This window comes from Rhagoletis pomonella, unplaced genomic scaffold, assembly GCF_013731165.1.
Source record: "Rhagoletis pomonella isolate Grant_MI unplaced genomic scaffold, Rhpom_1.0 Rhpom_scaffold_00002, whole genome shotgun sequence".
NCBI lineage: Eukaryota > Metazoa > Arthropoda > Insecta > Diptera > Tephritidae > Rhagoletis > Rhagoletis pomonella.
The window spans coordinates 57,252,447-57,279,934 of NW_023458556.1; the positions used below are offsets into that span (position 1 = coordinate 57,252,447).

The following is a 27,488-nucleotide window of genomic DNA, read 5'->3' on the forward strand; positions in this document are numbered from 1 at the left end:
AACAATTTAATAAACTTTACTTTTTTTATTTATGCACGCTTCTTCAGTTAATGTGTATGTACAAATTTATGTAGATATGTATGAATGTGGGGCGTTCCATACCAAAACGGAAACTTCATTTGTTTGATTAGTTTAAAATTTTTAGTAAAAAATTTGTAAAAAGTCACACATGCACATAGCAAAATTCTCTATGAAAATAAATATTTAAAAAATATTTTTTTTCTTGAAAAAACATTTCACATTCTTTGGTAAAAAAATAGTTTTTTAAAACATGCCTTCTAAAAAAAAAATTTAAAAATATATTGCACAATATTTAAGTATAGTATGTATTACAGGGTGCCATCTACAATTATTTGAGTTAAGAATTTTTTTTACATCGAAGTTTTTAAATTTTTTTTTGGATTTTCTTGAGTATGCAGTCTTGTGGCCCATTAAATTTTAGTATAAGAAAGTACAAGTTTTAAGCTACTCTAAATTGCGTTAATTTTTAATATTTTCTATGCTGACGGCTTTTTGCACTTTTTTCTTATGGAAGAAAATGCGCAAAACCGTTTTCAAAGAAAATTGAAAAACAATTAACACCGGTTTTGCAATCGCTTACAACTTGCACTTTGTTATACTAAAACTTATTGGGCTACAAAACTGCATACTTAAAAACTATACTATAATGCTATACTTAAATATTGCGCAATACTCAGATGTACCATTGTGATTTTTAAAATTTGTTTTTGAAATGGCACATTTTCAAAAACAATTTTTTTTTTCAAACAATTTGTATGTGAAAAATTTTTCAAGAAAAAAATGTTTAAATATTTCTTTTCATAGAGAATTTTGATGAATGTGTGATTTTGTTCAAATTTTTTCCTCGCCCCGTTCTCGAGATATTTGGAAAACTATTAAATTGATTTATTTTTGTTTTTGTGCTGTAAAGTTTTTAAAATTGTATTAATCAATCTCAAATTTCATATTTATTTATTATTTATGTTTATTCATCAACCATAAAAATTTGAAACAAATCAACAAATCAAATCCATTTTGGTATAGAACGCCCCATGTACATATGTATAAAGGTTCCTCTACGCAATTGGAGCATAAAAATAATTGCTTAGTGCACTTTATTTGATAGTTGTCGACTGTCAAATAGACAGTTGGGTTGCGAAGCAAACAAACAGATACATATGTATGTCTTTACATATGTATATGTATGCACATGGACCGACTGACTGTCGGATAAGCGTTTACAATGTAATTTAGTAGTTGTTTGTAGGAGTGCATGAGGCTTGTTCGCGCTCACGAGTTTCTAGTAGTTCGAGTGTTGGATCGCGCAAGCAATTAAAAGTTTGTTGTAAGTAAACTTTTCATTTCGAATTGAGTGAGTGCAAGTGATACAAGCGTGCACTTAAATGAAAAAGTACATACATACATCCATGCATACATACATTCCTATACAAACTCGTAAGCATGCTAAGGATTGATTTTATGACAGCTGTCTGTCTGTATGTATATGCAATTAAACTCTCTTTGCGACATGTAATTGTAATTAGCTCGATGTTTGAGCGACAAATGTCAAGGTTGTTTGACAGTTTATAGGGCTCGGGAATGATATACTTACATACGAATGTATGCCTGTATTAATAAATCTAACATAAGCTAGTGTTTTGAGCCTTAAAAATACCGTGAAGAAGGTAATTACCGAAAGCCAGTATCGAAAGTTCATAGAGTTTATTATACAGAAACAGCGAAAGCCATTTGAACGTATATTAACTGTTAAAGAGATATGTAAAGCTATCTTGGTTGGAGAAAGACAAAGATAAAGGTAAATAAAGGATATAGACAAAGACAAAAACGGATAGCGACAGAGATAAAGACAAAGGCAAGTTCGCAGTCAAAGGCAACGACAAAGACAAAGATAAATATAGAAATACAGACAAAGATGAAAGGTGAAGATAAGTGACGAAGCCGAAGACGAAGTTGAACGTGGAAGTAAATATGAAGAAAAAGAAGTCAATTAAGGTGAATATAAAGATGAAAATGAGCATACGAGATCAAGATGAAGACAAAAATGATATTGAAGTTGAAGGTAGAGTGAAGGTGTAGAAAAAAAAGAAGGTGAAGGTAATGATAGAGGTAAAGATAAAGATGAGGATGAAGGTGAAGCAGAAGTGGAAGATGAAGTTAAAGAAAAAAATAAAGCCCAGGATGAAGATGAATGTGAAGTTAGAGGTGAAGATACGTGAAGAAGTCCAAGATGACCATGAAAATAGAGAAGGTAAAGATGAAGGGGAGGATAAAATATAGGTTAGGCCACAAAGGTTCGATGTGATGCCCGGGGTAGTTATCGCATGACTATCCCTACATGTCTTTGAATACTAGAATTACCTCCAGTGGAGCTTTCCCCAAGCTATCCAAGCTCTCGCGGAAATGATCTCTAAGAAATTGGAGGCGGTTTATTCGGAGCGCTGGGCCCTTGACAAGGTATTTCTGCACGGATACTATCTGCTCCTTATCTCAGCAGCTTCCGCAGAAATCATTGTATGGGGCTCCAAACCTCGCGGCCATGTGGCCAATGGTCCAGTGTCCCGTTAGTGTTCCTAACCTAGGCTAGGGTCGTCTGACTTTTAAAGCCTTATTAAACTCCGTGTTCTTCATTGTTTGAGCCGTGGCCAGAGGGAGCGCGATACACCTATATGCTGCATATTTTCCCACCTACTATTGGTCACGGCCATAGTCACTCTCTCGCTCTCTACTTCTGAAGACCGAGAGCGCAGTGGGGATTTACGATCTGGATCACTTCCTGGGGTTCCATCTCAGTAAAAATGAATTACGTATTGCGGTAAAGCTTGCAGGGATCTTCGGCACTCCTCAACGCATATGAAGTTAGTATTGCCGACCCTAAGGTTTTGATGGCAACTTGACTGTCAACAACGAAGGCAAGTTTAGATGGAGCTTGGTCGATCGTGCTCGCTATGTCGATTCCATAGATCTAAGCCTGGAAAACACTGCAGTGATCTGGGAGTCTATAAAACTCTCTCAGTAATAACTCCTGAGAGAAGACGCAAGAGCATGTTACAATATGCATTTTGGAGCCTTCCATGAAAATGGGTATTTCATCATCGATGAGAGCAGTATTAAATTCCCATTCACTTCTGTTGGGAAAATGAACATCGAAGTTTCGACTGAAGCCAGTTTTCGTGACCTGATAGTCACAGCTACTCTACTCCAACTCCACTATAGCGTCGGTACTTATAACTCTATCTCTATGGATGGAATGTACAGGAGTATCTCCAGCGTAGCCTGGTACGTTGAGTAAACTGTCCTTGTTATACATATGTGGTTAGAGTTACGTACTTTCACTCGGTAGAATCAATATTCAACTTCCGCAAGTAATCGAAGATCTCCGATTCTATTTCGGACATGAAGATGTGTAGCTTTTCATAAAATATCCTTCCCAGAGATGGCGTTAATCTCTAGTCCCTCCATTCGTGTGTGAATATCAAGACGCACGCCGCAAAATTTCTAAGCAGCTCAGCCATACACTTGACTAAAATTTTAAGCAGCTTTTTTTTTTAGAAAAAAAAATCAATCTCTTAAACACAGTTAACATTAGGTTACTCCCTGTGTATTTGACCCAACTTAACCGCCAGCAAAAACTTATGCACCATATTGGGCTGTCTTCAGGAACGTCGGTTGGTCTGATAGTGTCTTGGGCAAATATTTATGTTTGTACATAGTTGTACGAATGTATGTACATATTTACGAGTTTGCTCGCGGCTTTATTCAAGTTTCCTTTACACAAATGCGTTATTGCGCACTTTCTATTTATGACAAAGGATAATTATGACATTGTTTATAATTATTAAAGATGAGCATGTTTATTGTTTTGCTTTTAAAATCTCATTACGTGATTCTATTTTACGAGGCCCACCTGACTGACCATGCTGAGGTTAGAGCAACTGGCGAATTGCAACAAATTATAACAATCTTTTGTTATACATTGCGATAAATTAGATAAATAGCGTTGTTGGCATGTTGTTGACAGTGGCTAAGCTATTGTGAGCTTTTACACAGCAAAACCTTACCTGTGGCTGTATTCCATATTAAATATGCTCTCTTGCACGAAACTTGCTGTTAAAATCCTTTGTTGGTTACATATGTATCTATTTATCGATATCTAAGTATGTATAAATGTATAAGCTGCAGTATTGAATACAAGTGCCACCTGCTTTGTCTTCACAAGTGACCGCATATTAAGAGAGTTACATTATCTCACAACTGCATTTTGCCTTTGTGGCAATTAGACGACCATTGCTTATTTGAGACAATGGACGATTAAACCTAAGTACAAGCATACACTTACATATATACATAAACATACCTATGAACTAATCTTGTAGCTTAATTATCAGAGAAATACTTTATGTATACATATATAATTTCAAAAGCAAAATATAGTTATACCTGAACGATTTGATACGGTTGAAATTTAATTATGTAAAGTATTTAATTATTTTTTAAGCCGTGTTTTCACAGCACATAAAATGACATAACTATTACTGATAAAAGTCAGAATATAAAAATATATTTGCCATTTCTTTAATAAAAAATCCTCGTGGCATTTTGCAAATAACACAACTTTTCAGCCACATCATCGCGCAGTGTAAACTCGTCTTTATAGCGGATTTCCACTGGGCATTAAATGACCAAAATGTCATGATAAAGCTCATAATTTTTGCGGTAAAAAATATCATTAACCGACTTCAAAAGAAAGAGAAAGGTTATCAGTTCATCGGAATATTTCTTTTTTTTTAATTTTCATACTAATTTGGTCTAGTTCCTGCTCTTTGTATCATAAAGCAATTAACGGTACTCCTACATTTTTATATAAGCATTAATGCGGTTGTATTATTTTGCTTAAAAATTACTTGTTTAAATGCTAAATGTCGTTTTTTGTCATCTCAACGCTCAGTGGAATTCTGGCACTACATTCAAAAATGTTTGAAGAATTATAACGAAGTGTGGGGATTAGGGCGAAGTAATTTAATTTCAAAAAAAATTTTATGACAAAAACGAGTTCTACGTTCGATTCTAACTAAGCAAACATGGTGAACAAGCTGTATACAAAAAATGACGTTTTACCATTCCAATTTTTAAAAGAAAAATCATTGTATTTCGATGGCTGAGTGGAAGATCGACCTATCTCGGCAGCCAGTTCGAAAACGCTCTATCTCAAAAAACTTTTCAAGAAGGCCCTATTTCAGAATTCGTTTCAAAAACGCCCTATCTCAAGTGCCGATTCAAAAGCGCCCTATATCAGCAAATTTTCGATACATTTTGAAGTGAGATAGGGCGTTTTTGAACCGAATTTTGAGATAGGGTAGTTTTCAAGTAAATTCTGAAATAGAGCGTTCTTGAAAAGTTTTTTGAGATAGAGCGTTTTCGAACTGGCTGCCGAGATAGGTCGATCTTCTACTCAGCCATCGATTTCCTAAAATTTTTTTCTGAATGAAATTAATTTTTCATTTACAAAATTTTGTGTTTTCTTCATACAATATGCTGTTTTTTCTTTTGAAAACTGGGAAGGTCAAATGTCATTTTTGGTATATAGTTTTTTCGCCTTTTTTGGCTAGAATTAATCGTAGAATTTGAAGTTTCTATACACTTTCTTCGAAAATTTTGCTTCGGACAAATTACTCCGCTTTAATGGTAATCCAAGTAAGAATAAGCAAAGCGTTGGCACCTGTTAAAAATTTAATTCAAATAAGTTAAATGAATTTTTACAATATACATAAGTATCAATCTATATGGTTTTGAAAAATTTTAATCCCATCCTACATATATTGACTGCTTCAAAAATCCTTCTTATATATTACAATATGGGTGTCAGACGAAAGATGTTTAAAAGCGTTGTAGTTTAAAAACACCTTGAAGAGGGTTGCCATCAGTTAAAAAATTAAAATTAAAATTATCTCATAAGTTAAATGTATTACTATAATCTTTTAAAATGGATTTATTTATAAACTATATGTATTAGAGTTGCCACCTGTTTCAAAAATCAATTTTAACTAGAATTAAGGCAATTGGATAATTGAAATATACATTAAAATATGGCTTTCCGACGAGAGAGGTTTAAGAAGGTTGTAGTTTTAAAATACTTGGAAGAAGGTTGCCAGCTGTTTAAAAATTTTAATAAAAAGTATACAATTGATAATGAGTTATTACAATATAATTATCAAAAGAAATGGGTTTGAAAGGGATTTATTTCTAATATTCATGAGGTTTGCCACCTGTTTTATAAGTCATATATAACTTCAATTAAGGGAGTAAGGTAATTGAAATAATCGTATGTATATACATATGTAAAAATGACACCCATAGTCACACGAGAGAGGTTTAAAACGACTGTAGTTGGCCATTTATTTCGAAAAGGGTTGCCAGCTGTTTACAAATTTAATTTCAAATTATATATAAAGTAAATAAATTATTTCAATAAGGGTATCAATCGAAATGTGTTTAAAAGGCTTTACATATTAGGGTTGCAACCCGTTTAGAAAGTCAAATTCAACGAAAATTAAGGGAATACATACATTTTTGGTAAAGGCTATCAGATCTGCGCCGTTTGGGTTTAAAGGCTTTAACCTAAATATGTGCAATAAGGTGTAATATTTTGTAGCTCAGACCTTTCATTTAGGTATGAGTCTATGTTTTTAGCGGAGTTTAAATATGTTGGCTTTTATTGAGATATGTAAACTATATACGATACTATGTTTATATCTATAAACTTTAACGGTATTTCCCTTTCGACTTTTCCACCACCTCATGCATCTGCGTGTTCAGCATGATTTCTTATCAACCTACTGCTTACACATCTATGAGTCTTCAGGTGACACATAAAAGCTTTTATTTTGTGATAAGAAAGCTTTTCAGCAAAGCCAACAGAGGGCGTTTAAGAACAAGCGCACAAAACGGAACTTGCGATAAGGATGATAAATATATTCTGGTGCTCTTAGGCAAACAAGCGTTGGGCGTGAATGAGTAGTGGCGCTAAGATCGTCGTGAGTAGCATACACCGAAAAATATTGTTAGACATAAAATAAGTGTATATGCTTTTAACGAAAGAAATCGAAATTAGATCAGATATTCGTCTGAAATAGCATAAAGAAAGTGCTCTGTTTGAAGTAACTTCTTTGAAAATTCACTTTTTATGCGCTCACCTTAATCGAAGTGAAGAGAGAGTTCTCATAAAATGTATCTCTTTTTTTATGCTACACTTCTCTTTCTGCTGCTGATTTTCACCACACTTGTAATTCAAAAAACATGCTATGCTGCCAAATTTTGTATTGTACGTATCCTGCCAACGGGATGCTGACACTCAATTTCACTCACTCGTGCACACTCACTCTTCTTACTCGGCGCACAATTATGCTTGCCGCAGTCATGTGTATGCTCTCCGTAACAATTTCGTACTCGAGCTGCCTTGCAACCAGTGCTGCTTGAGAGTAGCTACACATCAGCGGGTAAATCTATTTTTACCCATACAAACCCGCGCAATTCTCCCCTTGTCATGCGTCTGGCATCTGGCGCAAAACCGGAGCCGACTGATTTTACGCTGATTGTTGCTCTTCTCCCTAAACTAGATAAGTACGTTGTGTTGCTGCTGGAGAGCAGTCTATCGAAGACGAATTGGCAGCCAAAAAAAAAAACAAAAAAATTGCAAGTCTTCTATTTAACATCAAGGGATAAATCCCGAAATGGCTCAGTCTGTTTTTGTAAACGGGCGTTAAATGGTCGTTGAGCGGCGGAAGTGCGTCGGCTGGTTTCTTTCTACTTTATTTTTGTTGGTTGTGGGCAGTTCACCAGTGAATTTGTTTTGCAAGCAAATTTCAAAGGCATACACGGTCGGTAATAAAATTTCACGCCTATACGTAAATGAGTTAAATGAAAGAAAGGTGTGCTTGTAGTGAATTGAGGAAAAAGTCGCTTGTGTAGCACAGAAAATTCGCCAGAAAATTTATATTAAAAGTTTCACAAAAAGGAAAAGTTACTGAAATAAATAAATGTGCTAGTCGATATAGACGTCGTACTCTGACTTAAGTTGTGCACAAAAATCATTGCAAAATATCTCGTTGGCAGCTATATGCTTAGTCAACTGCCTGTGGCTGTAGCGGTGCCCTCGCTTGAATAGGTCCTTCGGCTGCTATAAAGATAAGAATCTCATATCCCTTGCAGCTTTATTACATTGTGCGTCAAACGGGAAGTGAAATAACTAAAAGAAAAAATAGCAGCAATCTCAAGCCTACAATAAGAATTGGAATAGGAAAATAAGAAGAATAAAAACCTGAAATAAAATTGCTACAGAAAATATTTAAAGAAGATTGCTAGGAGGTGAGCACTAGTTAAGCGACCCAAAACAGAAAATGTGTGATTGTGGAGGAAGCGGAAAATATAGAAAAAGTGAGAGCATGGAACCTTATGGAAATTAAAGCAGCAACAACTTAAGTATGTGCAGCAGTCTTATTTTTTTTTTTTGGGAAAAAAGAAAAAAAAAAAACGAAAATGTGAAAAAAGCAAAACAGAAAATAAAAAAAAATGCAAAGCCACGATAATATCAAAGCTTTTGGGAAAACAGTTGCTTCAATATATTATCTTAAGCGCACTAAATACTTGGAGAAAATGGTGATTACATTCTTGAATAAAATAAAATAGAAATTTGGTGCTAGAAAGATAACAAATACAGTAATAACAAAAAAAAAGTTCTCACGACACGTAAAAAGCGAAAATGGTTCTTTACTGCTTAGCTAAAAGAATGATACTAAATGTTGACTAAAAGTGCAAAAGTGAGGTTATAAAATTAGCTTTGGATATAAGTGGGAATATAATCATTTTTTCATAACGGCGGCGCTGATTTTATTTTCAGACGGTGCTGTGAAAAGTATGATGTATGCGACAGTTGGACTTTTTAATACTTTGAATACCATTTAATCAAAAAAGATGTGAAGTAACGATTTTGTTTAGCATTGAAGTGAATAGCTGCAAGTGAAGAAAAAAAGTATCATAAAATATGCGCAAAGAAAATATACATTGAATGGTCACATGAATTTAAATACATACAAAATTATATATGAACATTTTTTTTATTTAAATATTTTCTTAATTTTAGCCCATTTATTCTCATTTGTTATGGAAAACAGTTTCATACGGATGACTGAAAATATTGAAAATTTGTGAAAATTTGCCAAAAATATTTTATTTTTTTTTAGTTTTTGCTTAATGCTTTTGTACTTAAAGCCGAGTGCAATATTTATTGGTAAAACGTATTTAAATTTTATTTGGAAAAAAAATGCTACATATTTGCTCCCTGCACTTAAAAGTGTAACTTGGGAAGCAAGTGAGTTTTGATTAAAATGCAACACTGCTTCTGCTAACAAACCATCTGATTCACCTAAAATTTTTTTGAATTCGCCACGTGTTGTACAAGCGCTGAAAGCAGAAAACTTCGCTCATTGTATGTGGGCTGAATGAACAACTCAGTGAGAGAGCAGATCGGGTTGTTTGCATGTATGCATGTATACAAAAATATTTATTCGATCAACAAATAGTGGGTAGACACTCTGGCCAATGGTAAACATCTATGCATCAGCTATGCATGGTTGTAAGCAGTGTTGCCAGGTTTTCGGCATGAGAAAACGTCCCTCTTGGTCTGAAAAAACGTCATTTTCTACCAAAAAACGTCTTTTACATGTATGCACACAGAATTGTTCTTATTAAACTTTTGTTGTATACAAAGGTACATATGTACGTAAGGTATATTAAAATGTCATTTCGACAGAGCACATTTAAAATTCATTAGTGGTATTCACCAAAGTGAGCAAGTGGCCTGGCACTCTGGCAAAACAGCAGATGAGCTCAAACAAGGACTGTTGACAACAATTTGGTGAATACCACTATTGGAAACTGATTTGAGATCGTTAATATAAAAATCATTTTATACATACACTTGTGATTAGCTGATTAAGTCATCAACATTTTGATCTATTTTGGCTGTTTTTATTTTGTTTATTTAATGGTTATTATTTTTTCATAAAAGTCTAGCTCATTATATAACTAACACAATATAAATCCACATTTCAAACTTTGTGCAAAAATTATAAAAAATCTGCAAAGTTTCAGCTAGATTTCCAAGTTTTTATTCAGATTTTTTAGATTTTTTTTTTAGTATACAGTTTGATAGCCCATTAAATTCCAGGGTAATAATGTGCAAGTTTTAAGTTGCTAAAGAATCGCGTGGATATTTTATATATTTTTTTTTCTTGTAGACATTTGGTTAGGTGGTCGGTTGTCGACAATGCTAAACTACGTTATGCTAAGAAGGAACATAGTGCTTTTGAGAGCGTACGTGTTGCATTAGATCAGCTCTTCCTGATTTGGCTTTTAATATGCAATTGCAAACATTGTAATAAGCCTTGTAACCTCAAGTGTTTACACAATCAGCCTTTGAACGCGGGATCCTTAGTCCGAGAATAAAAAAAAAAGCGCGTAAGCTTAGTTTGCATCATATTTAAGTCATATGTGTCCAAAGAATAAATATCTTTGAGGCAGCTGCTGCAAAAAACAAAGCTTGTAAAGATTTATTAAGAAAATAATTCAAAATTAGTTCTACTTACAAGATTTAGTAACAAATTTGCCGAAAGTGTGAGCGTAAGTACTTACTCTACAAGCAAATAGTACACTATACATTGAATACATTTAGGGAGTTCACAAGGTGTTGTATACTGTCGTAGTGTTGTATCCCATAAACTTTAAACCGCCAAAACTATATTTAAGGAATTCGCAAGCCAACATAAAAGTTGTATTATGAAATTTCACGCCGTTAAAAAATAGTTGGTGGTGATTTTAAGTCCTCTAAAAATTTATTTGGCCGTTAAAAACTTTAACAAAATCCGACAATACGCCACGTACGACACCTTCTGAACCACCCAATTGTGAATAGAGAAAAATTACTGGGAAGTTAAAAAACGTAATTTTTTAAACAAAAAACGTCCAAACGTCAACAGGATACAAAAAACGTCCAAATGACGTTAAAAACGTCAACCTGGCAACGCTGGTTGTAAGTCATGCAGAGTTCGAAAAAAAGCATCGAAATCTTTGTCCGGAGGGTGCGTCAGACAGAGATGGGCATGCTTTTGAGGTGCCATCAACCTTTTACTTAAGAAAGCTTTGTTCTATGACACTTGAGAAATCCATAGCATGCTTTAATTCGCTTACCTAAACGCAAACTTTTTGTAGGTACCATAGTAAGGATTCCATAATTAATATAGAACAGTACTCAAGGCGGCTCCTAACTAAAGACATATAAAGTGACCTATATAAGAGTGCATGGAGCTCAGAACTATTCAGTGATTCTTCTTATAAAACCGATGAAAAAGAAAATGGTCTGGACAACGTATAATCGACGAGCTTCGAAACCAAAATTTCATTTCGAAGTTACTTGCATCTACAAACATTAAGCAGTTAGGGAATTTGAAACAGTCTGGCAAACATTAATGAAAAATTAAAATAACAGAAGTCCACAGTGGGTACCCTGTGGCATACCTGACCACGCATTAACAATAACTCTAGATGACGTTGCACCAATTTTAACAAGTAAATTTATGGGCCATTATATAATGTAGGCTTTAAAATTTATCTGCCATTTAAACAAAAATTTTGTACTGGAAAAGTGATTTTAAAGGGCAGGCACATTTTAAAAACTACATGAGGAAACGGCACTATGTCTGCTAAAAAGCTTTCGAAGTATTCCAAGACTTTGTAAAAAGATGATATGATTAACTTTTTCGTAAGTTTTGGAGAAAGGACCGAACATAACAGTTCCTGATGAAAACTGTCATGGAAAAATTAACTATTAAGGAAATATTCTACAACTAAGTGATATACACCAATCGATATCTTTTTTCACCGAGACTCAAATTTGAAAATAAATTTTTATTTGCAATTTTTATGAACAATTAAAAAAAATAACAATTATTTTGGATTTTTATATTATAAATCCAAAAATAATAATTATTTTTGATATTTATATTTTATATCTTAGGTAATAGCTGTTGAATACTTTATTTATAAAAGTCAGTCAGTGACTTTTACTTTTAAAAGTCATAAGTATAAATCAGTCCCCGACTTTTATTTTTTAAATCATTCGAGTAAAAGTCAGTAAAATTTTTCGCAGTTAAGTAGGTGTTAGAAAACAAATGTTTACTACGACTTATACAAATGACTTTTATAAGTTTTATTTAAAAAATAAAAGCTAGTGACTGATTTTTAATTATGACTTTTATAAATAAAACTCTTCGACAACTGTTGTCTAAGACATATAATTTAAAAATCAAAAATAATTGTTATTTTCTATTTATAAAATAAAGGCCAGAAATAACGGTTGTTTATAGAGTAATTAAGTAGAAGTCAACAAGTGATTGTTAAAGAGCGATTTTTTAATAAAAGTTGTAACTGTTACGGTCCCTGCTTTGGAGAAGTTCGCATATACTAATAACATCTAATTGCGCATCTGTAATGCTTCTACTATTCTTGTTCCTAGTAGAGCTAAATTAGAGCAGGTTGACCTATCGGGAAGGCAGCCGATATTATACTATTTACATGATCCAATAATTTCGAATATATTATATTACCAAATAACTTAGCCAATGTGCTTTGTTTAACTATTGGTCTGTATTTACAGACGTTATTGCGATCAGCAGATTTTAATATTGGAGTACGGGTACAAAATTTCCATTGATTTGGGAAAAGCCGTTTATTGAGGCACTCTTGAAAAAGAAGGGAAATAAGAAATTCTTAAACATTGGAGCATTTTTTTTTTTAAATATAGTTTAGAAACCTTTGGAATCTTGACTTGAACTACGCTTTAAAGCTGAAATAGCAAGTAAAAGATCGTTTTTGGAAACAGAGAGCTCTATACTCTTGTCATCTTATTTTTCAGCTTTGATAATCTGGAATTAAACCATGGTGACGTTTTTTGAAAAATAAATAATTCGCTTTATCGGGATGTAGTCGGAAATAGCTAGATATATTCAATTTAGCACTAATCGAGCAACTAAGAACTGAATTAGAATTTTAGCGGAGAAAGCTTGGATTCAGGTACTCGGCGACGGCGGAAGAGCGCTTAAGTCATAAAAAAGCTGTAAATTATTAAAAAAGGTTAAAATAAAACCAAACGTGATTTGTTTTACTGATTTTTATTTTTTTGTACTTTTGGTCTAAAAAAATTGAACTTATTTTGCTTGGCTTTGTTTTTTTTTCTAAATAAAAGCCATCTTTCTTTTTTGTAATTTTTGATCATGACTTTATACCAGCATACGCATTTTCACTGTATGAAAATTATGAAAAATAAAACCCGGATTAGGTTTTCCTTAATTTCAAAATCGGGCTTAATTCAGGTCTGGCTTTCGGAGTATCAATATGCTGACTTTCTTGAATGGTGCTTATTATCTTTGTGCTTGCAAAGTTCGCTGCTGCATTTACGGGGATCATCTCCGCATTTTCTCGCAAAAAGGCACTTTAGTTCCCGTACTTTAATTTGTATTTAGATTACCACGCGTATAAAACTTATATCGTAAAATCTTTAGAAAATACTAAGCAGTAGTACCTTGCCTTAATTATTAATTAATCCTGTAACCAGCCAATCATGTTCATATTAGAAAACCAGTTAAAAAAACGAATGTAAAAACTTATCTCACAAAAAAAAAAAATCAAGTTAAACGAAAGCTCCAAAAATGACAATCAGTGCTGCAGCTGTCATATCTCCGATAAATTGCATTGATTTGCCGCGCGTGAAGCTCCCCTTGCTAAACACTTATGCCTTCAGACAGGAAGTAGGCAAAAAATAGAAACAAACATTACAAAAAAAAAAAAATTAATTTCTTTGTATGGGTTTATAGTCACTACGACGCGAAGGGTTGGGCGTGGTAGCAGCTCAAATTGCGAATGACAAAAATCACTGACGTGCTGTGGCATTTTAATTTTTCTTATCAAGCAATAACGACAGAAAAAAAGGAGAAACCCGAAACGCAAAAAAGTAACACTGGAAAAAAGCTAGTAAATGTCAGACAGCCAGTGAAGTAACGCAAATGAATCATTTGAATCAACGATTGAGCCATTGCAACACCCGCACAATCTGTGATGGCAGAAAAAGTGGCACGAAAAAAAAATAAGGGAAAGTACCACACAAAGTTGCAGACGGCCGGCGTCAAAAATTCGTAGCTGAAAATTGAACAGCAAAAATGGAAACGGGAAAAGTTATCGCTGTCTTTATTAGAAAGAAAGAAAAAAATTGAAGAAATTTGTATATTTATTGCCGCCATGCCATTTTCGCCTTGAGTGCCACTCCGCAGCGACATTATCGACGCAAAGCGATGCCATTGACAGTTGACAGAACAAAAAAAAAACAGAGCCGCAGTGGTAGTAATTATTAGTAAAGCAATCATCATTTTACTTACTGATGATCATTTATAAGGAAAATTCTTTGCCACTTTTGCCATTTATGCAGACAACAACCACACTTCAGTATTGACAATCGATTTTCGAAAACATTCAAAATGCCAAGCACATACTTACTTACTAGTGCAGCGTCGCATAGCACTCTGGTAGAGCAAAAACAATCGGCACTTGAAAGTGAGTGGGCGGCGGAACGAGCGCTACAGATTGGTTGCTAGCGATGAAGTGCTGACTTTTGAGTGTGAAAAGGAAGCGCAAAGCTGCCATATTGATGATGGCGATGGCTTGAAGGAGGCGTCTGTCGGCTGATGTGAGTGATGGGCACAGCCTTAGCATATTCGTTGTTGTAGTTGTTTCTGTTTGTGTCAAGTTTGAGTTCGAGATATGCAGTAATGATAACAAATAATGATGACTATGATGATGATGAGGTGATGACTGTATGAACGCTGAATGTACGGCCGTTGGAATCAAGTCAAATTATTTGGTTTTTTGTGCTTTCGTACGAGTTAGGCTTTTGCTGGGATCTGTTGAAGTGGTATGTTGAATACGCAGGGGCGTGCACATAACTTGATTTTCCGAAATTTCTACTTTTTTTATTCATACCCTACTCTATCTATTATAATTTATGATTATTACTTGTGTATTATTTGCTCATCAGCATAATTTGCACGAACAGCAGCGACAGCGATTGCGATGTACCTTCCATTTTCCACTCAACTGCAACTGATCCCCACCTCGCCTTAGCTTCTGCAAGTTATTGGTTTGGTCAGAGATACAAATTTGTGCAAACATTTTTCTTGATTTGATTTCACCTCCTGTCACGTTTGTCTCCATTTTCTAGTTGGCGCGTAGTACTCCACTGCGTATACGTATGCGAATCACCAATTGATGAAGGTGGCAATAAAATGGATTTTCTTGATGCGATATTCGCAATCACGTTTTTGTATGTCGTTAATTTTTTTTTTGTATATAAACTGAATTATTTTCTATCCAAGTTGGAAATTCGTCCACCATCAAATTTCCGGTCACGCAAGCAAATTCGTCATATTAGTTTTTCGGGTACTTACATAAGTATGTATGTTCATATAAAATGGACAATTCCCGTTGTATTAAGAATTTTGTTTTGGTTAAGATCATTAGAAAATTAAATGCGCTCTTTAAACCAATTGTCTATTTTCAATTGGCAATTGTCGGGAATGTCTAGGTAGGAATGGAAATAGCATGTCCAACAGAGAGATAGCCGTGTACTCTTTTATAGCCACATAAAGACTTGTGAACGATTGCAAAACTGCTTTAAACCAGTTAAGCACGTACTACACTTTGGTGAGTAAATACTCACTCTTTGGTGAGTACTAGGACATAACGGATTTGGTCGCCATCGAAAGTCCAATAACAAAGTGAAAATGAATTGAAGAAACTCTTAGCTCTCGCTAGAAAAATCTCGGAGCGACTTCAGAATCTTAGTCGAGACAGCCTAAAGTCCCTTGGCCTTCCTAAAATTAACACTTTAGCGGCCATCGGCTCCGTACAGAACGCGGCACTGTCTAATTTTATTATTAGCCTAATATTGCATTTAAATTGGATCCAAATGTGTGATTTCTAGCGCCATATTATTAAAAAAAGTAAAAGTTTATCAAATAAGCATTGCGCAAAACTCAGTTTTTTATGACTAATACTTTGCATAAGTGTTAACATAGATTGGTAGCTTAAGTTGCGGTACCTTCACTCTCCGTAGGGAATGTAGAGAGGCAGAATTTAGCCAGAAAATGAAGTCTATCTTCTTGTGTACCTCATTTACTTTATCACGGAAAGGAGCCAGTTTTTTTTATTTCCGCAGCATAGAATAAATGTGGATGCCTTTAAGATCTTAGCCTGATCGGTAACCGCGCGAGAAATATTTCAGAGAAAAGGTCGTTAGAATAGGTCGTAAAATTTATTTGGCAGTTATTGGAAAACGGGGCGTGCCACCTTCCATACAAACCAAACACAAACACAAGCCAAACCAGTTAGAAAAAAGACTAGTGCATTAAATATACCTATCAGTTCGACAATTTCCAAGAACTTAAGCGTTCAGCGACATCCGCCTTTAAATTGCCAAAGCCAAAAATAAAACGCAATTACTTGCTTTTCTTTAAAAATTCCGGCATGGCGCATGTGAGGACTACTGGTTCTGGTGCTGAGATAGCAGGTTCGAGGCCGCTTGGAGGTGGTTAAGACCCTGCAGGAAATTGAATTAGCTTGAAAGTAAATTTATAAACTACTAAACTAATGATAACTAATTAAAATTCTCACCATAATACCTGCAACGAACTCATTTATTTAATTTGGCGATGTCCTGGGAAGCAGTCAATTGCCTTTTGCTGCATGTATTTTCAACTAATTTAAAATGAATTTGGCTTAAACAACTTCAAAGTCGGTATGTTTCGTTTGAACACCTTTTCGTTCTGTACTTCACAGATGCTTTTTCATAACTAAGAAAAACAGAAATTAAAAATTTAAAATTAAATGAGATTTGAACATGGACATTTTTGGCGCTCTCAGCTACAGCCAGACACGTAAATGTGCTTTCAAATGTTCAGTTTGAGTTGTGTGCAAGCAGCAAGTCGACTGCCCGACTCTGCACTTAATTTCAACTACTTTAAAATGAATTTGGTTCACACAACTTCAAAGTCAATATGTTTCTTTTGAATACCCTTTCGTTCTGCAATTCACAGATGCTTTTTCATACTTCCAAGACTCAAATTGTGTTCATGAGCAAAAAGAGTATACAAATTCGAAACATTTACTCATTGCATTTGTGTTAAAGTAGTCTTTCAATCAGTTGATTAAAAAAAAATCAATGGAGCGCCGCGAGCAAAAAGACATACCTATGCTCTCCTATTCCCCGTGGATTGGCAGACTATCTCATCATTTGGTGCTACCAGTATTTCTACTAGTAAATGCACATGCATAGCCTGACAAATTGATATCTCGTAGGACATCGCAATGTTAAAAATAACAGTCGCTAATAAAAAGGAAGAATGAAAAAGGAGAGAACGTCAACTAGATGGGCTGAAACGCAAACTTGTAGAATTCTAGTTCACAACGAGTAGCTTTCCCTTCAGATTAGGAAAGTGTTCATGGTAGAGTACTGGAACTTGATACGGAGATATGTATGTATGTGCAATCAATCGCATATTTATTGGAGAATTTCAAGATATTTCTTCACGGACATCATGTTTTCGCTAGGTTATTATTAATATATTTATTTTTTAAGATGATAATGGAAATATGCCGAATACGACTGCCACTGGAAATAGTAACGGTGAATTGCTCGCGAAAATGTGGGACTAAAATGTTTCAATAGAAAAAAAAAAAATTTTCCTAGGACAAAATCCGCCGGGTCTGCTAATCGTGTAATACAAATTTGCACTGTACGTATATCTACTTCAAAAATATGGTTACCCAATGAAAAACGCAACTCCGCACTGTGAAACAGTCTGCATGAATTTAAATAGGTTCAATTCAACTCTTTTAGAACGAAGTTTAAAAGCGCCTATAAGTCTCCAATGCACAACTTTTTCAAAGCCGCAGAGTAATTAATTCGTCGAATTTTTTCGCACACGTTTCCTCACTACTAATACTTACAACTTTTCATTAGTTTCACTTCGATTATAATACTAACTTTCTATAAAGTTCAATATTCCACCGCTATGAACAGCAATTAAACCCCTTCACTTTGCTGCCTTACTGTAGCCTGCAAGCCAATAATGATAGACCATTTTTCAAATGAAAAGTTTATTTATTACTTCATTTTTTTCTTCTAAGCTTTCACAGTTGATTTGCAGTCTTCACAGCAACCTAAGTAAATAAATGTGTATTTACGCCTGTAGTTCACTTCGTAGAGCGTAGCGCACAACTTTCCAGCACTCCATTTATAGTAGAAAATAAAATTGCGATGATTTTGATTGCATATGTATGTATGTGTTTTGTTGTTGAAGTTTTGCTGATGTTCGACAAAGTAGCAGAGCAAATGAAAAAGCACGTACCACATGAAGTTTTTTGAAGTGTTTGTTGATGCTTTTGCGGCTCAGCTGCAGAGAATTGCAGTAATATAAAACTGTTGTTATTATTTTGTTTGTATATGTATTTTTGGTGTTGCCATTTTCTTGTTGATCCTCGAATCGAATAGCGAGCGTACAAACACACGAGTATATTGAAGGAGAAGCCCAAAGCGGAGTACAGATGCACAGAGTCGGTTGATTGTTGTGGCGCTGCCTTTGCTGCATTGACTTCGGTCGGTTGCATATATACATACATATAAAGTAATACCTTAATGGAGTTTCTATTATATATTTTTTTTTACGAATTTAACATTTTTATATGGAATAATGGAATTTCTCGTAAGCTCAAGATTCGCGGTTAAATAGAAATCCATGCTTTTACATTTTTTTATTTGTTTCTATTTGTCGATATTTCGACAATCAGAAACTTATCGTTAGGGAATATGGGTAGCTCAGTGCTTACTCATTCATATACATACACGCACACATATACATGCATTTAAAACATCAAAACTGCGCACGCTCTTTCGCGCCCAATTTTTTCTGCGATTTATGCTGCCGTTTTGTCTTTCACCATTTTTCGTTTTACGTCATGCCCCTTTATCATTTCTCCATTTCGAAGCCTATACGCTACCAGTTTAGCTGTTATTCTGGCTTTTGCAATCACATGCGGCCTTCACACACAAATGGGCCTGCTTTTACGGTGTACATGGCGGATACGTAACATTTTAATTCAATTCGGATGCATGGCCTTCGATACGGATTCGAATCTACAACTGTGTTTGGCTTTTTACTGGCATATTTTCGAGGCTACAAAGGAGCAGTAGTGAGGGGGTAACGAAAAATGCCTCGCGAGTACTGGTTGCAAAGGGTTTGTCAGGAATGCGTGTACATTAGGGAGATCCAAATGAAAACATGCGGAGAAAACAGTTAAAAATGTTAAAAAATGGAAAAAGGATAACCGTGATTTTTTTTTTTGCTAAAAGAAAGATATTTAGAACTGCTTCAAATCCCATGAAGTTCTCCTTGTATTTTCGTAGAAATGTAATAGACTATTAGAAAATCAATATATTTCGATCGAAAGACTCTGCTTCTCTTCAGGAGACCTTTAGTAACAATACGCGATTGTTTATTTAGCCATTTTACAATAGTAACCAGTGACCAAAAATTACTGTAATCTCGAATTTATAAACTGAAAACGTTGCCCGAATTCTGAAATTTAACGAAAACTTTGTTTCATAACAGTTATTAAATGAAAAATATTTTTTGTTTCGCAGATAAGAGTTATAACCCCACGTTTATTTTTTACGTTGCTGCACAACAGTTATTGACCAACGTTTACTTTTTACATTGCTGCATAACAGTTATTGACCAACGTTTATTGTTTACGTTGTCCGATAAATGTTGTAGGATAAGAATATTGACGAAAACGGAGATGGAGAAGAAGATAAAGATAACGAAAATAAAAGGCGAGGAGTGAAATAACTGTTATCAGGCAATGTAAAAATAAATGTTGGATAATAACTGTTATCAAGTAACGTAAAAAATAAACGTTGGGAAATAACTTATATTGGCGACGGAAACATATTTTTTATTAACTATTTTTTATAAGTCTCTCAAATCCCCCAAAAAACGCAAAGGGGATCCATATGATATCGTTGTTATTAAAAATGGTAAAATATACAATTGGGTTTTATTACTGAAAGCTTCTTGAAGAGATTGATTAATTTTTAAGAATTCTATAGCATTTCTACCAAAAAGTGTTTTATTCTCATATAAAATACATGGACAGCTTCTTCTTTGATCATATAAAAAAAAAACGGGTATTTTCATTTTCCATTTAGAAAAATACTAGGGGTGAGTGCTTAACATTTTTAACTTTTTTAACCATCCTAGTATACATACTCGTGAAAAGGCCTAAAAATTGTTTGCGAAAATTTGAGATTTTCTTTGCAATTTACTCTGCCTGCTGCTGTTTGTTTTTATTGTTTTTTTGTTTGATATTTTTCTGTTAGTTTCTTTTGCCTTTCCGTTACTTTGATGCGTTGAGTTTACATTGGCAGCTTTGATGGATTATAAATCGATTGAATATGTTCGATGCGTCATGTAGGATGTTTTTTTTTTGGGACTTTGAAAGAGCAAAATTAAAAATTCTCACAAAAGAAAAACATAAAAAATTCCTTTTCCGCTATGCTAGTTACTTTTACTTTGCTAATACAAAAGCGACATTTTGAATTATTATTTTTAAATTTTGTTTTCTATTTTTGAATTGAAAACACCAAATTCGATCTAAATTGAATATGAGCAAAATGTCAAAACAGATTATATGGCATTTTCTACTTTTTCCAAAAGTTGTCCAAGAAATAACGAATTAAAATGTATGAAAAGTTGCCACAAAAACTGTTAAGCCATTGAGCAAGCAGGCATTGATGTAAAGCTCAAAATGAAATTGGAGAATATGAATTAAAACAAAAAAACAAAAAACATAAATACTGCAAAAGTATTCCATTAGAATGTATGCCAGCTTTAGCTTTTAGTTTACTTTTTGTTTGAACTCAAACATGGATGAAATTGTTTCAAATTCAGCTGGCATTGTTTATATTTCATTAATGTCACCCGGGGCGGATGAGTTACGTATTTTGTACGTAATCATAGTTTAAGCTGGATTTTGTGGCAGCAGTGGCAGAGCAGAGGATTTATGCAAATACACACATGAGTAGTTAAGCTTTAGTTGAGCAAAACTTTGTGTGTTGTTACTTGCATACATACATAAAATAAAACAGTACATATTTACGTAAAACTTACGTGCATATTTATTTTTTAGCTGTCGTAGATATACATATGTACTTATGCTACCAGACTAGGCGGTTAGGCGCAAAGCGAATTGCAGTCTCTAAAAAATCAATTAAACGGAATTTCGATGATAATGGTTTTGCATACATATGTGCATACGTATATTTTTTACCACAAACGTTGCAACGCATATATGTAATTTACATGTGCCTGTGTCGATTTGGTACGCAAAAAAGTTTGTAGTTTCAATGCCCTTTAATTTGAAATTTTAATTTGAACGGATTATGGTTTAGTAAAATTTTGCTCCAGCTATGCACAAAAAGCATTATTGTTTTGTTTATTATTTAATTTTTGGGTTTATTAAATCGCTGAAAAGTTAATTTTAAAGGCTACGCATAGCTTAAGGCTTAAAAAATGTATTTACTTGATACAGCTTGTAATTTTTCAATTTTTTTTACTTGTAAAAAGTATTAAAAGTACGAACTTCAAATTTACGTTCGTAGCTATTCGGATTCAGTGCAGGCTGTTTGTTGGTTTCACGAAAATCGAGCCTACGTTGGAGTCAGTGATAGCCATGCATAAATTATTGCAATACTTAACATTTTACACCACCGAAAATAGCCCGAAGGTGTATATATTCTTATCTTCAATGTTTTCTTTTAATCTCATTGTGTGCGTCTTAAGTGCGCATTTTTTACATTTTTTTTTAATTTAAAGTCACTGTTTTTTCATTATTTTTCAGCTGGTAAGGTGAAGGTTATGTGCAATTTTATCGACAAAAATTTTCACGAGTCTTTGCTGTAAAATATATGCACTTTATCGCCTAAAAATAGGCGCTAAGCAGGCATGAAGATGCATTTTGCAAGAAGATTGTGGATATAACAAATAAAACATTGTAGAAAGCGCGAAATATGTCAGCAGAGGAAGAGTTTAATGAAAAAAAGGTTAAAATAAACTGTATAAGTGTAAGAATGCTTTAGCTTTGTCGGCCTTGTTAAATTCCTGAAATACCACAATATGTAGCTCACCAAAAAAAAAACAGAAACAAATGAGAAAAAAAGAACAACAGTAACTGAGCAAGACAACAAAATACACTCTTACGAATGTGAAAAAGGCTTAACATTTTTGTATGTAAATATGCTATGCTACTACTCGTTTATGTTTTACAACCTTTCGTTTGCTCCCTTCTTCGTTGCGCTTTTTTACCAACTATTTGCTCGTTGCTTTTACATACATTTTGTATTCATGTAGGTCCTTAAGCGTTTTAGCTCCAGTGCCCCTCGTATGGCTTATGAAAACAAATTTTAGCGCACATATAAATGCACACACACATATGTACATAAACGGCATATCTATACTTATCTATATGTATGTAAGTACTTGCGCACTTGTATGTATATAGCAACGGTTATGTACTTGCTAAACTAGAGCTACAATTGAGTACACGCGAAAGTCCGCTGTCTGACTGTACATATATATATGTTTTATGCAGTTAGTGGGCCATCGCTATGTTACAGGCAAAAAGTCTACACAGAGCAGCTGCGGCGAAAGGCGCTTAACTCAGTTTAGTAGCTGGCAGTGTAAGTACGCGCTCCACTGCACACACAAATGCATGCGCACACGATGAGACGCATACATGCGCAGATATTACATACTACATACACACATACATATCTCACAGAGTGCTGTCAATCAGTGGTCGTTGAAATGGTTTCCTATCAACTTTTATGACAGGAATGTATGTGTATGTGCATATGCTCATGTATGTATTCATGCAGGAAGGAAATACATACATACATATATATATATATATGATAGTCTTAGATATCTACTTTACTTTACTGCTAAAGGCTACAATATTCGTTTATTTTTTTAGTTGGTCGGCCTGTCGCAGTAAATGCTCGTTCAACATACAAACATACATACATAAGTACATAGAAATAAATGTATGGTTCGCTTTGGCCGACAACTAAGCATGTACTAAAAGTAGGTAATAATAGTTTTATGCTGACGCAATTTTTTCAAAAACGACAAACAAAAACAAAAAGTAGAAAAATAAAAGTAAAATAATTTTCAAAGCGAAAGTTAAAGTAATCGAAATAGTTTATTGGCAAACACATTGGCTATTAAATACATGCTGCATGATAACTAGGACCGGCAAAATGTTCAAGGAAGTATGGTCCTAGCTGATTGTTGGAGTTTCCGTAGTGTATAATGAAATTAAGCAAAGCGTAATTATGTTCGAAAAAAGTTCAAACCTGCTGAGCGTACTTTTAATAGTCGCTAGAAGAGCGGAAGTGTGGCCGGTAGTGCACAGTGGGACGTCGCCATATACATAAGCATTTGTGGTGTATGCTGCTAAATTCGCTGAAATTTCGCATACATGCTGTATTGAACTTAGGGTACACACAGGAAGCCGAGTGGCATCTAGAGAAGCAAAGCGGAACGAAGGGAAGATACAGGTGCAAAGATACTAATAAACTAACATTTTTGTTGATTTGTCGAAAAATAACATAACATAAATGTAACACAAATTAAATTAAAAACCGCTTTGCATTGCCACGAAGCCTATATCTGCAACATTGCCAAAATCGGTTCCTATTTACTCCCACGACGAATAAAAAATGGGGTGCAAATATTAAAAAAATATATTTTAATAAAGTTTGGTGTTATCCGCATGCCATGGCGTATGAGTTATTGGTCGGCATCAAAACTCATTGCTTATTAAAATTTTCAATTTTATGGGAAGTTAAATTTTATTTAGCGCGATAGAATTTGAATAATTAGTACATTCTAGACGTGTAAAAATATCTTCAACTAAAATCAAGCCATTAAAAAAATTAGGCAGGTATTATGATTGAGCTGCTTTTAGGATAATTTTTATGAACCCAAACTCTTCTCAAACTAAGCACAAAAAAACATTTTTTCGCAAAAGAAAATGGAAAATACACAAATTGATAAAAAATATTAGCTAAACATATGTAGGTACATGTGTTCAGTAAAAAATATAAAATACCAAAATAAATCGGGCTACTCAACAGACAAAACCGTATGTACGAATGCGCCTAAAAGTATGCAATGACCTACAATACATTAGTGCAATTCTCAACTGCAGTAGAATGTACTTTGTTTAAAGCAAATAGTGTTGACTTATTTTAATTCCATAAACTGCATAACTTTCTTAATTTCCCAAAGCTTAATTTCTTAAATAAAAAAAATAATAATTTAACCTCCTTTTCTGTCTGACTTCGTTATTTATATATGTATCAAATTTAAATTAACAAAAAAAGTATTATATCAGTTTTCAATTCTCATTGTGTCTGATTTGTATGCTATTTTTTCAAAAGGTCCTAATATATTACTTTCCCTTCTACACAGAAGTACTAATCATCTTCCAAACAAACCCAGTGACTTGCATATCCGTGGAAACTTTCAACATTTTTAACTTTCAAAACAACCACTGATGCTTCAAGCGTTATTATCGCTTGCATTGAAAATGACGTTGCTTTAATTTCTGCCTGGTCACAAGACGATAGTCACCTAAAAAAGGCTTACTGTAGCATGTAAATTTAGAGCGCGTGTGTTTAAAATTACAAAGTGGTCGTAAAATTTGCACAAAACTCTCACTTAAGACAAATTTTGCTGCGTAGCCTTACTGATTACTTAGTATTGAAAGTTTCCTTTATTAGGTATCTGTGTATGTGTTTCAGCGTAGCCAACTCATTTTTTAGAATTCCCCGATTTCAACATTGAAATTCCCCGATTTCGTCAAATTCCCCACCCATAGATATATCCTTATTTACAAAAAAATATGAAATTTGAAATATTGCTGGTCTTTCTGTTTATTGTTTTCTTCTAATGTTATTCATGTATGTATTCATAAACCAAACTTTTATAAAGTTAGTTAACAAAAAGTCATTAAAAAATGTGAATATAATGTTTATAAACATACAGTGGTCGTAAAAAATTTAGTTGCACCAAATCTTTTTTTTTAGTTTTTTTTTTGAAAATAAATTATAGTGAATTCTTTAACAAAAACCGTATCCAATTTTCAAACTTTGTGCAATATTTAAAAAAAAATTCAACAAATTATCGTAAAAATGTTAAGCATTTTAATTAAATTTTCTAGAAAGATTTTGGATATGCAATGCGGGGAATTCCCTACGAGCTGGCTTCCCTGATATGTTTATATAACTTGAATATAATAAATAAACACTAAGACCCAATTTCAGATGGCCTATTTAAGCAGGGATTGTCGATTAACTTCAAAAATTAATTATCAGATCACACATATATTAAATCGGCACTTAAATGGCCAAGACTGTAGGATATAGATAAGAAAAAGCAACAGTGTTGCCACTTCATTAGCATATTTAAATAAAGTTGATCTGAAACTTAACGAAAGGTAAAATGCATTTAAATAATAATCCAAAATTAAACTTAAGTGCCGTTTAAATACTCCTCTGAAATTTGCCTTAGGATTTGCTTGGCTAATTGGGAAGCAGAGTTTAGGAAAAGAATTTGAAGTGCTTTTACACAAATGAATGTAAATACAAACACAGACAAAAAATAGGGAATTTGCGTGAAATCTGAACACTTTGGAATAAATTGTAGCAAAATTTTAAGATTAGTTATATACTTGTGTGTGCGGTTTTTTATGCTTTTGAAGTTAAAGGAGAAACTGTTAATTTCATTTCTAGCGAGAAGATTGTAGTTAGAGAAGTGTGTAGTAGTTTGAGGTAAGCATATGTAATTTCGAAACCAAAAACCAAGTCAACTACAGGTGCATAAATTAAGACAAACTTTCGACAGCCTACCATTTTGCTTGCCTACTTTCCGGCGTAATTTGTTAATTCGGCAAATTTCTTTGCGTTACGTGCATACAAAACGAAGAAAACAAAACAGAAAACACATTAAGAGTTCTGAATTTAACAGCAACCCTTACCACATTTGCCACTTTTACGATTTCGCAATTGCTTGACACACGGAAAATTTGTTTATCAAACAAATTCACTGCCAGAGTTGGAGTATAGTGTAGAAGTTATGTATGTACATTTGCACTTCTTCAATACATATGCGTAAAGTGTGTGCGGTTAAACGCAAGAAGTTCAAATGGCGTTGACACTTCTCGATTAAGCAGTGATTTTTGACAGCCGCGCAGTTTTTGCCTGTTGTAAAATTAAATATTTGTGAATCGTATAAGTATGGTTTTGGTTTGCAACTTGTGGTGAAGTTTTAATTGACACATAATTAAGTTTGTTTGGCTGCATACCTACTTGCGGTGGGTGGAAAAATAAATGTGGTTGCCGCGCTTCAACTGATTTGGTGGCTGAAACGCCTCAAGTTACGCTGCGCCTTCGCGCTTTTACTAATAATTTATTTATTTAGCCTTCAAAGTCATGCATTTTGATTGGATTTCTCTGGGTTTCTTCTGATTTCGATTGAGATTGATGCCCAGAAGGAAGAAATTCAAGTTACAAAACTTGGAAGCATATGCCGCTAAGTAAGTTAATAGGAATTTTTCCTTCGCTCAAAGCCTTGCGCCGCAGTAAATTAATGACTACTGCTGCGGGCGAAAATACTTAAACTTTTTGCTCTATGAGGTTGGTTATAGGCAATTTAATTTCCGTATATATTAAATAGACTCAACCCGCTTAAGTAACCGAAATTGATGTAATCGCATATTTCCTAGCTTAATTGCGAAACTTGCGCTGTGGATTTAACTTTCTCAAATCAGTGCAATTTTATTACATATTGAGTAGAGGAGTTTACTCCCAGGATATCTCACTCTTCCTGATTTTATTTCCGCTCTTTGTTAGTTACATTTTGCTTGTCATCGACCCTTCGATAATTTAATTTAAACCTGATTCTCTTTTTTTTACAGTTTGTCGGGGAATTATAAACACCAATCGCGTGGGGCATATTTTGAAAGCGAATCTTCCAACTCGTTTCTCCAAAAAATATAGTATTCTTTTAGGGTGAGATAAAAATAACAGCTAGGTAGCAAAACTGGAGCGTTCTGGAGGGTCATTAAAAACGCATGCAATAGAAAAACCGCGCTAAGGAAAATTATTTAAAAAGAGGATTAAGTTTGTTACATATGAGCCGGTTTTCGGTAATAAATGGTACCGGTAAACTTCTTCACAGGCAGAT

General features: G+C 34.0%; 1 protein-coding gene across 4 annotated transcripts in view; it reads left to right on the plus strand.

The window, feature by feature from the left end:
* The first annotated feature begins 7,750 nt into the window (after positions 1 to 7,750).
* Positions 7,751 to 27,488, plus strand: part of LOC118733860 — a 38,374-nt gene continuing 18,636 nt past the window's right edge. For 3 of the 4 annotated variants that reach the window (XR_004992298.1, XM_036463470.1, XM_036463469.1), the window contains exon 1: positions 7,751 to 7,895. The gene's annotated coding sequence lies outside the window, so the exon portion shown is untranslated. Of the gene's footprint in view, positions 7,900 to 27,488 lie in introns of all 4 variants that reach the window. The other variant, XR_004992299.1, reaches the window with a different exon arrangement.